Genomic DNA, 16,427 nt, shown 5'->3' on the forward strand with positions numbered 1-16,427 from the left:
TTTTTATGTATATAACTTTTTGTTAAAATACGTAATGAGATACATACTTATAATAAAATCATGTTAACTATATATATAACCATATATATGTCATCGTATAGTTTTTACAAGTTTTAACGTTCGTGAATCACCGGTCAACTTGGGTGGTCAATTGTCTATATGAAACCTATTTCAATTAATCAAGCCTTAACAAGTTTGATTGCTTAACATGTTGGAAACACTTAATCATGTAAATAACAATTTCATTTAATATATATATAAACATGGAAAAGTTCGGGTCACTACACTTGACTTGTCAATTTTACATCTATTTCATCACGCAACTCGATTTTTAGCGATAATTGCCCCATGGGCCACGCAGATTCACCCGCAAAACCAGACAAAGATATCGCGGTTGCCTTCAGGTCTGCTTTAATGCATTCTGGCAATTGGTGAAAGCATTGTTCATATATCAAATCTATGCTACTACCAGTGTCGAAATGTATTTTCATAATTGTTATTCCCGTATTCGCGACCTTGCATGATATGATTAACGACTTATCGGACATATCGTGGTTTTACTCAAATGGAAAAGTGATGGGTGCAAGTTGCCATTTTTCAAGCATTTCAACCGCTTTTTGCTTTTTAAGCCCTTTCTTCTTGTGTATTGTACTTACTATTTTCGCATCTTGCACATTTTGAAGTACTTTAGTTGAATTTTAGGCCAAAAAAGATTTGTGCATTTTACGCACCTTCAAATTCATATTTGCCACATTCACAACATTTTTGGTGGCTAAAAGCTTTTGTTGCTTCGTGATATGCTACTAACGGACGGTTTTATTTGTGCGGTGTCGTTAGTTCACAGGATGTCCAATTCGGTAACACACAGTGTCTTCGTTTATTTATATTTTGCGGGGCCTAAATTTACTTTTACTTTCTAAGGTGTAGAAGGTGTAAGTTAACCTAGTGTCATTTTTTATGCTGATTAACGAATTGAAGATCAAGTGAATAATTGTCTTTTTGTTAAATTACCTGGATAAAGGATAGTAGTTGATTTTAGCTAAAGGTCCTAAATGCGGTAAAGTAAATAAAGTGGAAGGATATCCGGAGTATGCAGATCAGGGAAATGTTGACCAAGATATCAGTATTGGATTAGAGAAAGGTAATTATGCTTATGTTAAGACTATGCTTGGAGTGATGTAGATCTGGTTGGAGGGGCCAATTACACAGACCTACTTGTCTCTGAACTCTCGAAGTTCTCTTTGAGGAGTGAGAAGTATGTCACTTGGTCGTATAATTGAAGGGTAACAATACCTCGGAGGTTATAATTAATAAAGCACTAGGTTTATTAGTGGTTTGAGCTCTAATCCTAACCCTCGTTATCAGTTTAGGTAACTGAATAACAACGTGTCGTGTTGATTGAACACTGATCACAAACGGATGGAATCCGTCGGTTTAAGTTGGCAAAACCTTAAATGAAAACTAACAACCATTCCATTATACTAATGAGATCACAACAATTCAAACATTATACAGCATTACAGTTAACATACTGATAGTAAAGGAGATAAAAACCTAATGAATACCTAAACAGTTGATATGACTAAGACCTAGGGTAACAATCAGACAAGAACATGCAATAGGCTTGGGTCATACAATAAAGGTACTAACTAGATCTTAACAGCTCCTAAGAGGTCTCTTCGGAAAAGTAAATAGGCATACTAGGTCATTCATGTCTCAATTCCTAAGTTCCATGTCCTAAAGGTGCATTAGATGCCTCTCGGGAACTCCGGCCATACCGAGTTCATAGAATCTTCAGATACAGTATAACCAGGGGTCTTAATCCTATGAAGTAGCTAATTTCATATATGTGTACAAGTCCTGATCACAACCTAGGTTGGTCAATCCTTAAGATGCTAGCATACAAATCTATCAGACTTCCTAATTCAGTATTATAACAGTAATCGTACTAAATTAACCTAATTACGCTAACCCAAACTTCTATCATGGAAACATACAGATTAATTAAGTTATCATGGCAATATCGGAACACATTATTAAACATAAAAAGTAAGAACACATGTTTAATACAAAAGACAAGCATTTCGGATAAAAACCTGAAAAGGCCGAAGAAATCTGCCCGAGATCGCAGGGACTTGCCGGGATATCCTCCGGAAAATAAAAGCTAAGCTAACTACTACTAAAAACTAACTAAAAGATTGAAAATATGGAATGAATTACAAATTGAGTGTGTGTTGAAATGGATGGAGAGAGCCCTTTAAATAGACTCCATTTTTGCCCTAAAATGGCTGGCAAGCCATTTGGCAAGCCGTTTGGCAAGCCGTTTGGCAGGCCGTATTTGGCAAGCCGTTTGCAAGGCAAGCCGTTTCTCGAGCCCGTTTGCCTAACTGTTTGGCAGGACATATGCCATACTGGCAAGCCGTATGGCAGGCCGTTTTTGTGCCTGGTCAGCCTTGATTCACTGGATCGTAACTTGATTTCTTGTCTTTCACCATTTTCGCTCTAGAATCTTCGTTTTAGCTCCGTTTTACTTGATTATTTTTGCATCACCTTCGTAATTACTTAATCTACAAAATCAACCGAAAAAGCGATAATTTTGTCGACAAAGTTTAAATCTTTATTGTTCTAGGGCTTAATTTTGGGGGTAAAAATGTGACTTTTTGCCCGATATCACTTCGTCATTTTGCTTAGTTTACAACTTTTGTTAAGAAGATTACGTTTTCCTGAAATATAACAAAGAAAATAACACGATTAGAATTAAAAAATGAGTTTAATAGCTCGATTAAAAAGAACGTGGATTTCTCATTTCAATTATATTCATGTCTCACGGATGGCGCCAATTGATCAATCCTAGATTATAAAATAAAGGCTAATCAAGGATTGAGTGCAATGAGGGGGTACAATGGATGTCGATTAGGATTTTGGAACCTTATTTTCATATTTCGTTAAGTGCTAAACGATCAACAACTCACGAGAAAGATCAATATGGCTAGGGCAATTCTTCCAGAATCAACAACCTAAAATGAGAGGTCAAGCTCCCTATTTATAGGTTTGAGACTTACGCGGAAGTAAGATGTGCGCGCACTTAGGCATTCTGCACAAGTACTGCGAGAACCCTACGCACTCTTTAATATTTCGCGCAGTCTCACCGCATTCATTAACATATACAGCGGTTTACTTTGTCTTGCATCTTTTGCCTTTAAGTAGCTTTTCGCACTAAAAATATACATATACATGTGTATGTATATGATCATATAAACCCATCTTAATCACTAAATTATCAGAATAAGTTCCGCTTCAAATTCGACCGCGTAAGGAACGACCCTAGGTCATATTTGCCCTTGCTAACCAATATGAAGGAATAATAGATTTAGGCCCAACATATATAAATTAAACAATCAACTTCTTCTGTTGATATCCTGAATTGACGTTTTGCGTCCTAACGACACCGCATAAATAAACCGTCCGATTCGGGCATATCACTTACCAGGGCTTGTTGCTTGATACCATCAACAACCCTTATGAAGCTTACACCCTTGCCTTAACTGAGGAGGCCATTTCTCATGTTGTGGAAGACGTCTTAAAGAAACTCCTTAATGGTTCTAAGCCTTTACCTGAGGATAACACTGAATATGTTATTGTTGATGTTGATCAAATCTTTGAAGAAAAGTAGGCAGTTGTGGCCAGGATGAAAGCTCAACCTATGATTGACGTATTCCAAAAGAAAGATGCAAAGGTTGATCTTAGGAGTGCCACTTTGGACAATTTTTTCTTGATACAATTTAGTTGTATGTAATAATCTTTACAATTTTATGGTTGTTGTATGCTTATAAAGTTTGTCTTTTGGGAATGGCACGCTATGCTTATATTTGATTTTACATACTCCCTTGACGTGCTGCTCCCACCAACTTATAGTTTTGATGTGTTTGCTACGCATATCCTCAAATTTTTTGACTAGTTAATACAATTTGTATAGACAATCCGTCTTACGTTATAAAATAACTTTTGGTTAAGTAAAAATTTAATCATATAGTTTTGATTACATACATGATGCATCTTGCATTTTTAACGCTACTCAGAAAAATACTTTTTTATATTGTTTGGAACTTCATAACCTTCTATATGTGAGTTTTGCTATATCTATAATAATAATCACTAGAAGCTTAAGTATCCTTTGTGCTTCTTCATTGTGCGCTCAAGAGGTGTGCTACTTGAAAATATTACTTTCAATTTTATGCCAAAAATTTATATGATTCTTCAAATGATTTTACATTTAGGTAGTGTTGGTACGATTTTTCGTGTAGCGGCAGTAAGGTTCCAGTACAAGACAATAGCTGCTCAGCGTGTGGCGTATACTGTTGATTGTTGTTTGCCCTCGAGAAATAATCTCTGCAGACCCGGAACACAGATGTAAGATCTATGGGGTGGCCTCAATCAATCTGTGGATCAATCTGTAATTGATCCATCTAGCGTATTGCTGCTAAGTGGCTAATGTGCTTTTAGAGTGAGAAAGAACTGTGTGAGAGAGAAAGTGTACTTCTCTCTGACTGAAGTTCAGATCAGAATATAATGTGAAATGTGGTGACCCAGGGGGTCTATTTATAGGCATAGAATGTTCGAAATTCTCAGAATACACGCGTCAATCGCTGATTAATTCTGTTGTGCGAAGTATCCGGAAGGTCGGTGGCGTGTGCTGATGTGGCTGCGTGCCGTTCACGCGCTTAGTTAAAGGGCTTAAGCATAGAAGCTGCCTGCAGGGCTTACGCTTGACGCTGGGCGGCCTGTTGAACGCTGGACGGTAAATACTGAACGCTGGACGGTGCATAATGAAAGCTGTCAAATTTTATTATGTTTTGTGTCACTTGATCCATTTTTCTGTATAAAAATGGTGTTGTTATGCGTGTATCTCCTAGGATACACCATTAAGTCCCCCAGTTTAATGTCTTTATTTTTGTAAAAAAATAAAGTCATTAAACTAAAAAATAAGTAATGCCTTTTTTCTCGGGAACAAGAACCTGCTGCAGTCGAACTTTTTTCTGCCATGTCAGTTACTTTTTGATCATTGTCTGCAAAAAGTACCCCTTTTTGATTTTGAATTTTATTTTCCAATTTTTTCTTTTCCCGCATATTTACTTAGTTAACACGTGGCACCGTATCATCCACACGATTAACCGCCAACTATTCATCTTTCACTTCGCTATTTAAGATCCAAATTTTTCTGTTTTGCATTTACTTCATTCCGAATTAACTTCTCTTCATCTACCTAAAATATTTATTAAGAATTCTGTTCTTAACTAATCATCAATGGCTATCCATAATGTTGAAGATATTCTAAGCAGAATTTCATCGTATTATCTAGATCGTGTAACACGCTGTTTGAAATGTACAGTATGGCTCGGAATTTGACACCATCTGTACGCCCTTTTCTTATCTTGCAACTATCAAGCCTTATGACAAAGGGTGGTTTTGCATTAATCTGGATAGGTTTTTGCTTAATTCTGGGGATACAAATGAAGACTGGCAGAATAGTTTCTTGTTCATCAATAGTGAAGTTATTCCCAATGATGGCGTACGTCACTTGATCCTCCCAGGGTTACTCATCCAAGGATAACTCCTGATGAACGAAAGTTATTAAATACAATGAAAAAAGAAAAAAATTCCAAATCGACGATACCCGGAACATATGCTTTCTTTATGCTCCCTTAATGCTGAATGGGATGCAGAGGCCCGTGGCTATGCTATTGTTATGTTAAAAAACAAAGGGATTTTCTGTTAATTTACAATTTGTTCGCTTGATTTTGTTACCTGTGTATTAATTGTTGTACACTGTTCTTTTAGTTATTACTTCGCTTGCCGCCTTGCGTTATACCAAGTTCAATGAACTGCAATTTGTACCTGAAAAGTTAGTTGATGAGACCCTTGAAAATAGTTTGTGCGAAAACAAGCTTGAGGATGAAGATGATGCTCCTTTAAATCGAGCAAATTCGAGGAAACGTCGTGCCGCTGGTAACCTCTCTTTTGAATCAATAGCAGAAGAAAACCTTTACTGCTTTTTACACATGCCAAGCAATGGTGGTTATTATAACGTTGATCTTGATAAATACCCAATATTGAATTGTGAATCTTCTTTTCTAGATTGGAAAAACTTTTTGAATAACAACATCGGAAGAAGAATCACAGAGAAGACTTGCTCTTTCGCCTCCCGCTCAGCGTAGCAGAATAGGGAAAAGCAGCTCACAAATTAGTGTTCCTAATTTAGATACTGCAGGCTTAACATCTCTCTTAGCTGGTCCTCCTGGCAGTTACGAGGATTTTATGAAGTATCTTGAAGCGATGCTGTCTCCTTCACTTATTAACTTCTTTGAGAGTTTATCTGATGGTGATGCCCGAAGATATCAAGCACAAGGCATTATTTGGAATATTGCATCTGAATTCAATAATCTGAAGCATTTGGAACGTTCTGACCAAGTGCATCGTGTCAAATCTGAAAAAATTGAGAAAAACACAGAGGCTCTGAAAGCCGCAAGGCTTGAGTTAGATGCTGCTATTGCTACAAAGAATGCTGCTGAGGCTCGTTATGTTGAATTGGCTACAAAAGAAAAATGGTATCTTCACAAGATTGGGACATTAACTCAATCTGAAACATCGTTAAGAGAACAATTGGAATTAAGCCAGGGTGAGACTAGGCGTCTTATTGAAGGTGTTCCCAAGATTGTGAAGAGTGCTTTTACTTCTAAAAAGTTAACTAAGCCGATCAACGAATTTATAACTGGTGCCCTGGACGCTGACCGGATACGGTTTCTTGCGAGATTGAAAAATGATATACCTGACTTCCCAAAGTCTTTGCCTAAATCTCTTATATCTCGATTGAAACCGGATGCAGAAGATAAACTTAAAGTCATAAGTGATGAAATAGAGCATCTGTCTTTCCCTGAATTAGAAAATTTGTGTAATAACACTGCTACATCGGTAGACGATGTTTTAAATTTGAAGTTGTAATTTGTATTGCTTGTATTATCTGTCTAAGATTTAATGTATATATATGTTTTTTACTTTGTTGATAATTTTGCCAAAGCTTTATATGTTTGATTTGAACAATCAAAAATGATGACTAGTCATATACTGCTTGTAATATTTTTACGTCATGACGGCCGTAGACACACTCTATTGCCTGGATGCTCAGCGGATTTCTACGTTATTGATATGTCACTAACGGACGGTTTTATTTGTGCGGTGTCGTTAGGTCGCAGTATGTCCGATTCGGTAGCACACAGTGTTTTCGTTTATTTATATTTTGCGGGGCCTAATTTTACTTTTACTTCCTAAGGTGTAGAAGGTGTAAGTTAACCTAGTGTCGTATTTTTATGCTGATTAACGAATTGAAGATCAAGTGGATGATTGTCTTTTAGTTAAATTACCTGGATAAAAGATAGTAGTTGATTTTGGCTAAAGGTCCTTAATGCAGAAAAGTAAATAAAGTGGAAGGATATCCGGAGTATGCAGATCAGGGAAATGTTGACCAAGATATCAGTATTGGGTTAGGGTAAGGTAATTATGCTTATCTTAAGACTATGCTTAGAATGATGTAGATCTGGTTGGATGAGCCAATTACACAGACCTACTTGTCTCTGAACTCTACCAGTTCTCTTTGAGCAGTGAGAAGTATGTCACTTGGTCGTATAATTGAAGGGTAACAATACCTTGGAGGTTATCCTTAGTAAAGCACTAGGTTTATTAGTGGGTTGAGCTCTAATCCTAACCCTCGTTACCAGTTTAGGCAACTGAATAACAATGTCCCGTGTTGATTGAACACTGATCACAAACGGAAGGAATCCGCCGGTTTAAGTTGGCAAAACATTAAATGATAACTAACAACCATTCCATCATACTAATGAGATCACAACAATGCAAATATTATATAGCATCACAGTTAATATACTGATAGTAAAGCAGATAGAAACCAAATGAATACCTAAACAGCTGATATGACTAAGACCTAGGGCAACAATCAAACAAGAACATGCAATAGGCTTGGGTCACACAGTAAAGGCACTAACTAGATCTTAACAGCTCCTAAGAGGTCTGTCCAGAATAGTCAATAGGCATACTAGGTCATTCATGTCTCAATTCCTAAGTTTCGTGTCCTAAAAGTGCATTAGATGCCTCTCGGGAACTCCGGCCATACCGAGTTCATAGAATCTTCAGATACAGTATAACCAGAGGTCTTAATCCTATGAAGTAGCTAATTTCATATAGGTGGACAAGTCCTGATCACAACCTAGGTTGGTCAATCCTTAAGATGCTAGCATACAAATCTATCAGACTTCCTAGTACAGTATTATAACAGTAATCGTACTAAATTAACATAATTATGCTAACCCAAACTTCTATCATGGCAACTTACAAATTAATTAAGCTATCATGGCAATATCAGAACGCAATATTAAACATAAAAAGTAAGATCACATGTGTAATATAAAAGACAAGCGTTTCGGATAAAAACCTGAAAAGGCCGAAGAAATCTGCCAGAGATCGCAGGGACTTGCTGGGATATCCTCCGGAAAATAAAATCTAAGCTAACTACTACTAAAGACTAACTAAAAGCTTGAAAATATGAAATGAATTACAAATTGAGTGTGTGTGTTGGAATGGATGGAGAGAGCCCTTTAAATAGACTAAATTTGTGCCTGCAAATGGCTGGCAAGCCGTTTGGCAAGCCGTTTGGCAGGCCGTATTTGGCAGGCCGTTTGCAAGGCAAGCCGTTTATCGAGCCCGTTTTCCAGACCGTTTGGCAGGCCGTTTTTGTGCCTGGTCAGCCTTGATTCACTGGATCGTAACTTGATTTCTTGTCTTTCACCATTTTCGCTCTAGAATCTTCGTTTTAGCTCCGTTTTACTTGATTATTTTTGTATCGCCTTCGTAATTACTTAATCTACAAAATCAATCGAAAAGGCGATAATTTTTCAAAAAGTTTAAATCTTTATTGTTCTAGGGGTTAATATTGGGGATAAAAATGTGACTTTTTGCCCGATATCAAATACCCCATACTTGGCTTTGCTTGTCCTCAAGAAAAAAGTGGGAATATAAGGATCTTTCTAATTGACTCTCCCTTGCCCCACCCGTAGATCTTTTTATTATGCCTTCATCAGAAGTCGGTACATCTTTCGAAAGTATTAGAAAAAGTTTCGAGCTTCGATGATTTGGTAGCTTGATTTCAATTGCGTCCATAGTTAAAAAAGCGTACTTTCCAACTCTCAGATGTAGAGTACACATGATCAGGCTCTTCACTAGCGGATCACTCATATCACTCAAGTGTTTAGGGTGTCATATTCTAATTGTATTGTATCTCAGAAGCCAGTCGTGTAACAGTTCTCATCATAGGCTTGGTAAAGCATCGATATCTCCACCGGTTAAGTAAGGACGACACTGATCTTCTTCGTAAGCATTCTTTCAAGAGGAAGACGGGTTATAGGGTTTGGTTGGGAATTTATGGATCGGTGAAAGGTACCTAGATCTTTTGATTTTTGAGAGAATTGATAGACTTTGATTCTTCATAGTATCCATTTTGGATAGAGAATGGCTTAGAATTTCGTAAAAGTTTTCTTCAGAAGAGGCGGATTTTGCTAAGACTTTGTCTGGAATTTTCTTTTGCTCTTCCAGCTTTCTTCTTCAGGGCATCTTCTCGGGTTTTTCTTTTTGCCTTATTTATAGAGACTTTGCTCTTTCATAATCATTTTTTTTTCGGCATACCCTTTTTTCATAACTTTTGTCTTTCATTCCTGGTGCCGAGAGAGGAAATGATAATCCACTGAAAATAGGTCTTTGACCTATCAAAAACAATCAGGGGTTCGGAATCTTTCAACAAGTGCTTTTGAAGCGAATTTGATCGATCTATCTCTTTATTAATCTCTGGATCTTTCGATGAATGGAAAGGGGAATGTGAATGGTGTATTTTGGGAGTGAATTTGGGGTGAATATTTCTGATTCATCAACTCTTTATGTGAGTTGGTCGATTTAAATTGCGTGGAGTGGAAACAGAAACGGAAGGCTTTTTGTCTTCTCTATTCAGAAGGATTTCGGAAGGATTATCGTGGTCGTACCACGTATGGCGCTCACTAACCATTGGTCTTGAAACGTATGTCTGAACCAAGTTCTAACTTGAACCATACACTGGCACGCTCATCAATTGAAATAACAAAGTACTGTAGATTTGATGGGTCATACAGATACTTTTGGGTCCAAGATTCCTTACCTTTTGAGGAGTAGGGGTCGTGATTGATCATGCGTAGCCTTTTACATATATTCTTAAAAGAAATCTTTTGACACAAAACATAAGTTTCAGCTTAATCATTTCGTTCTAATAAATGTTCCAAAAACCGATTTCTAGCAATTTTATTAGATCTTTTGGGCAAAAACAAGGTAAGAATTTTTCAAAATTACCCAATATCTATTGCTTAATTACTTTTGGACAAAAGAATTTTTTTTCAAAACTTGGCGTTTTATGGTTACTTTGATTATTAAAACCTTCGACCTTTAAAACCCTTACCCATTACCCCACACTTAGAAGAACATTGTCCCTAATGTTCTCTAGAAAGAATATTTTAATACTTTATAAATTAAGGATATTGACTTCTAAAATTCTAAGTTAGTTGCGGGGGTTACCCCACACTTAGAGATTCTATTGCGTTATAATCGAAATAGGTTTGAGGAAAGATTACTTCCCTATGGTCGTGTTACTTTCCTAGTGCTGGGCCTTCCTACGATCAATCTCCTAGGGACCAGTCTCTTTTGATAATATTTCTGCATGAAGAACAAAAAATAGAAGGGCAGCATTTCCACTATATATAACCTTTTCAGTACAATGCTTCAAAAAGATAAAACTAAAAGTAAAATAAAGATAAAGTAGTCTATGGGATACTATCCTGGTCAATGTGCTGAGTCGGCTCTGCGAAGTATCCAAAGTGAAGGTATTTCGTATGTCCGAGAGACATATTAAATTAATGTGGCTAATGTGTTATGATTCAAGTCGGGTCATACCCAATAACAAGCTTACCGACACTTTATATGTATTTAATCTTAACGATTGGGTCGTTAAATAAATACGCGACACTTGAATTTTAGAAAATGGGTTTTCTAAAATATAATCACTTGAGATAAATTATTTGGATAATTTACATTTAATTATTTATAAGGTTAAATAATTATAGTGTGTTATATTTTATAAAAGGTTTATAAAACTTGCAAGTAACATTAATAATTACATGGTTTTATTACATGTTTATAAAAAAACTAGAGTGATTATTATATGTATGGGGGGTGGCGGTTTTGGGAGCCCCATGACAACCTCCCATGCTTATTATTTTTGATACTTTTGAGGTCACAACTCCTAGGTTCATGCTTAACAAGTATACCAAGGTATTGACTCATTTTACATGCAAGTAACACACATCAAAATAGCAAGAAAATTCTGCTCTCTCCCACACCTGCTGGCCGTGATATTACAAGGGAAAACAAGAGGGTTTTGCTTGTTAAATCCAAGTGATTAAGTGTCTAAAATCCTAACCCATTCAAAGGAAGTGTTGGTGCAAAAGAGCTTGTGGGTATAACACTCTTGAGGCATCAAATTAGAGGCTATTGTTCTTCATATTCATCATCATCTTGCTCATTCCAAAACAACCCTCAATTCATCATTGAGGAGGTATATATCTTCTCTACTTGTTATATTTGTAAGCATTTATCCAAGACTTGATATTATCATGGAATTTAACTTAATGGCTTAACATGTTAACATGAACTTTACATAATGCTTCCGCTTGTTTTAACTACATTAAATTGGTTTAATGATTAAGTTAACTAAAAGAACACGTTGTTTTGAAACTTGTTAAATTCCATCAATGGTATCTACAGCCGAGGTCTATGGATTATGCTTCTTATATTGTCTTTAAACCCACTATGTTTGCATTCCAAGTACATGCATGAAAATGGAATACAAAAATTGTCGGGTTTGGATGGGTATGGAGATTTGGCTAAAATATTAGGGGTTCCAAAATGGGTTTTGGTTCTTCCATTTTGGTCATATTTGGTTGCATGTTCATGTTCACAATCATAGCCTTAACCTTGTGTTTGGTTGGATGTTTGAATGATTATTTATTATTCATTTGGTTTGTAATAATATTTATTCAATTGGTTTGTAATAATATTATTTTGGTTATGTAATTTATTTTATATTTGGTATGTAAAATAGATTAGGTTGTAATTTCATTTTTTTTAGACAAAATGTATTAGGATATATTTTGTAAAATGACGATGATAATGAAGACTTGAAGAACACAAGAAGAAGCATTTGGATGCAAGATTAAGTGGGAGATTTAAAATCTCCTACTTTGTGTTATAACCCCTTAATCGGTGATATTTGTTTTCGGCTAAACAAATGTCTACCAAATTGGCTTGATTGTGAACACATTAGTTTTGCATGCATGGTTGTATATTGTGTTTATATGTTTGGTTACTACAAGAATATCACATGTTAACAACAAACAAAATGACAATTTAATTGGTTAAATTTGACATTATTAACGACATGCAAAACGACAATTTAATTGGTTAAATTAAAATGGCTAAAAGGACATTAATAAACGGTTATTAAGAACATGATAAGGATCATATATATAAAATGGTTTATATCATGTAATTGGCTAAAATTACAAGACTTGAAAATGGATTTCAAATGAACCATACACTAAATGCATGTTGGTGTATGGCATAAATGTTTTCTTAAACTAGAATTAACGAAAACTTAAAATCCCTATATTAACAAGGTAAACAAGTTAAACGCCATCCTTATTGTGTGACACTTAGGCGTATTAGGGAACTCATGATGGGATAAAGGTCACCTAACCATTATGAGCAAATTAATATGATTAAGGTGAATTTGGCACACTTGTGGGATAAAGGTCACCTAACCACTTGTATGTTGAATTTACACGTTTACACAAGTAGGACGACTTGATTTGGGAATCATGAAGTTAGGGTCACCGAAGCATGAGAAACAAATAGGCGTTGATGGGATAAATATGCCATGCAAAAGGATTGCATGATCTCATAACTTAAAAGTTGTAAAAGGATTGTAATTGTCATATAATGACTACCTAGCTAAATCAAATGATGGGATAAAGGTCACCTAACCGAAATTTGGTTTACCGTTGGATTCTAAAATTTAATAAATATCAATTGGATTTAAAGGGTATTGATTGTTAAATTAAAATTGATACTTAAACAACTTTGTTAAATTTTGTAGATGGCTGCCAATAACAACAACATTCCCAACGCACCTATCAACTTTAACAATCTATCGTTGAGGTCAATCCTTGAAAAATAAAAACTCAACCATACAAACTTCATGGATTGGTTTCGCAATTGATGTCTGCGGCGGCGTATACGAAATAGCTTATATTTTAGCAGGAAATACTATTAAATACGATACAATTTTACACAAGATATTTATTTATTTATAGAATGGATATACTTAAACCTTGCTACAACACTTATAGGCAGTGTACCTAATCGTAAAGTAGTGTAGTTTTTAGTAAGTCCGGTTCGTTCCACAGGGAAATCTTTAAACAAAGCTTAACCCTATATTAGTTTACTTTTATAAAAATACAAATATATATATAAGTAATATTATTATTATAAAGGGGGGTTTTTACCGTTTAATGACCGGTTTGTCGATTTTAAAACTTTAGTCGCAGTTAAAACCAAATATAAAATATTAAAAATAAATACAAGACTTAAATTAAAGCGTAAAGTAAATAACGATAATGAAATTGCGAATAATAAGAGTGCGATAAAATAAACTTGCGATAATTAAAGAGTACGATAATTAAAAGTGCAATTAAATAAAATACAATAAAAATGCGATAATTAGAAGTGCAATTAAATATAAAATAAAAGAAATTAAATATGAAATAAAAGAATTATGCTTATTTAAACTTCCGTAATCATGATGTTTGACGTGTTGATTTTAGTTTTATGCCCATGGGTTAATTGTCCTTTGTCCTGGATTATTTAATATGTCCGTCTGGTTTTTGTCCATAACAGTCCATCAGTCATAAATATAAAGTGCGAGTGTCCTCGTCAAATTATCCTTATACCCGAAGTTAAATATTCCAACTAATTGAGGACTTAAACTGTAACAAGATTTTAATACTTTGTTTAATAATTACACCAGGATGTCGACTGAGTGTAACCCAAGGTTTTAATATTTTGTTATCAATTATACCAAGTGTCCTTTTACATAATTTCACCCCTGTTTTAATTGTTCTAGTGGCTATTAATCCATTCCCGTGTCCGGTTAAATGAACGATTATTCGTACATATAAATACCCCGCCCATCGTGTCCGATTGAGTGTATATGGTAATTTATAGGGACGCCCAATTGTAAATCTTTATATTAACATTAACAAACTATCATTTAGTTAAACAAATATAAAGCCCATTAATAGCCCATAGTCTAATTTCCACAAGTGTCGTTCTTTTGTCCAAACCCCAATTATGGTACAAAGCCCAATTACCCAATTTTAGTAATTAGCCCAACATCATGATTACTTCGGATTAAATAAGCATAATAATAACTTAGCTACGAGACATTAATATAAAAAGGTTGAACATAACTTACAATGATTAAAAATAGCGTAGCGTTACACGGACAGAATTTCGACTTACACCCTTACAATATTCGCTAACATACCCTTACTATTAGAATTATAATTAAAATTAAAATATAAATTATAAATATATATATATATATATATTTTACGTATATATGAGAGAAGAGAAGGATTGATATATATGTTTTTGGTGCACCAAAGCTCGATTTTTATAGGCATGTGGGCTGGAACTGAGGCTCATGCGATCGCATGGATTTATGCCTTCCAGGCCATGCGATCGCATGGCCAGCTGGGGAGGCTCATTTTTGGTTGTTTTCTTCTGCCGACGGTTTTATAAATAATATAATAATTTAAATAATTATAAGAATTATTTAAATATTATATTATATTTATGTGCATAGTTTACTTGTAATTTTTAGTCCGTTGCGTCGAGCGTTGAGAGTTGACTCCGGTCCCGGTTCCAGATTTTCGAACGTCCTTGCGTACAATTTTATATTTTGTACTTTGCGTTTTGAATCTTGTACTCTTGTAATTTCGAGATGTTTCTTATCAATAATTGGAACCTCTTTGATTGTATTTTGTACTTTTGAGCTTTTTGGTCGTTTGCGTCTTCAATTCGTCGAATCTGTCTTTTGTCTTCACCTTTTATTATTTAAACGAATATCACTTGTAAATAGAATAATTGCAACTAAAATCTTGTCTTTCTTGAGGAATAATGCTATGAAATATATGTTCGTTTTTAGCATTATCAAATATTCCCACACTTGAGCGTTGCTTGTCCTCAAGCAATATCGTCTTGAAATACTAGAATCACTTCTTTATTCTTCACACTTTGTACATCAGTGATTTCTATACGGCGGTATAAACAATGATAGTAATGATAGACCCATGGTTAAAGGTGGGTGTGTCATCCACAGTTGCCTCGGGTTTAGGTCAACGACACTTGCAATCAAATAGCCGATTTACTTTCGGTTTCCAAAGCAAAGTGCACATTTGAAAGGCGGTTTACAGTCCCACATGACTATGAAAATGTAGATCCTTAAGGAAATTGGATCTTTATGAAAATATTTGATCTTTTGAAAATTCAATCTAGCTTTTACCCTAGATAAGTTTTCCGGAATAACCCTTTACCGGTGTTTGCAAAATATTTTTGTGGGTTTGGTGGGTTTCAGATTTGAAAATTTTAGCTCAAAACTTGCGGTTTTGTGTCACCCACTTGCTAACCTTGTATTTGGAAAGCAACACGTCCAGTTTACTTGTCCCGTATATTACCTTTCGATAAAATACCAACCGGTTGTAAAGGAAAGCGTTGAACAAGCAACCGTTAAGGCAATGTCCCCTGACATGCTTTTAATTATGGTCTATAATTTGTCGGATGCAATTACTATCCTTGGTAGGAGCAATAGTAAAGCTCACCCTTATGATTTTTCGGTCTGGCACAAGGTCCTGTCTTTGACCATGCTATGCAACCACCGTTCTTACGGTTGACACCCGATTTGGTTCAGGTGACCTAATGAATTCCAGGTGAATTCCTAAGATTTTACGTTCAATGGTAATGAACGCATTGAAAATGGATTTTCAGAAAACAAATCGGTTTGTATTTTTGATCAAAATCTTTTCTCGTTCAAGCTCGAGTTTAGATATCATTGAATTTCATGAGTTTGAATTCTCAATCTTTAAGGTCAATCTCAAGGATTGAGTAATATCAGTCTTAAAAGCTGATTTTTAATCTTTAAGGAGATTATCCTTTCTGGGGATCTG

The sequence above is a fragment of the Rutidosis leptorrhynchoides genome, chromosome 6, assembly GCF_046630445.1.
Source record: "Rutidosis leptorrhynchoides isolate AG116_Rl617_1_P2 chromosome 6, CSIRO_AGI_Rlap_v1, whole genome shotgun sequence".
Taxonomy (NCBI): domain Eukaryota; kingdom Viridiplantae; phylum Streptophyta; class Magnoliopsida; order Asterales; family Asteraceae; genus Rutidosis; species Rutidosis leptorrhynchoides.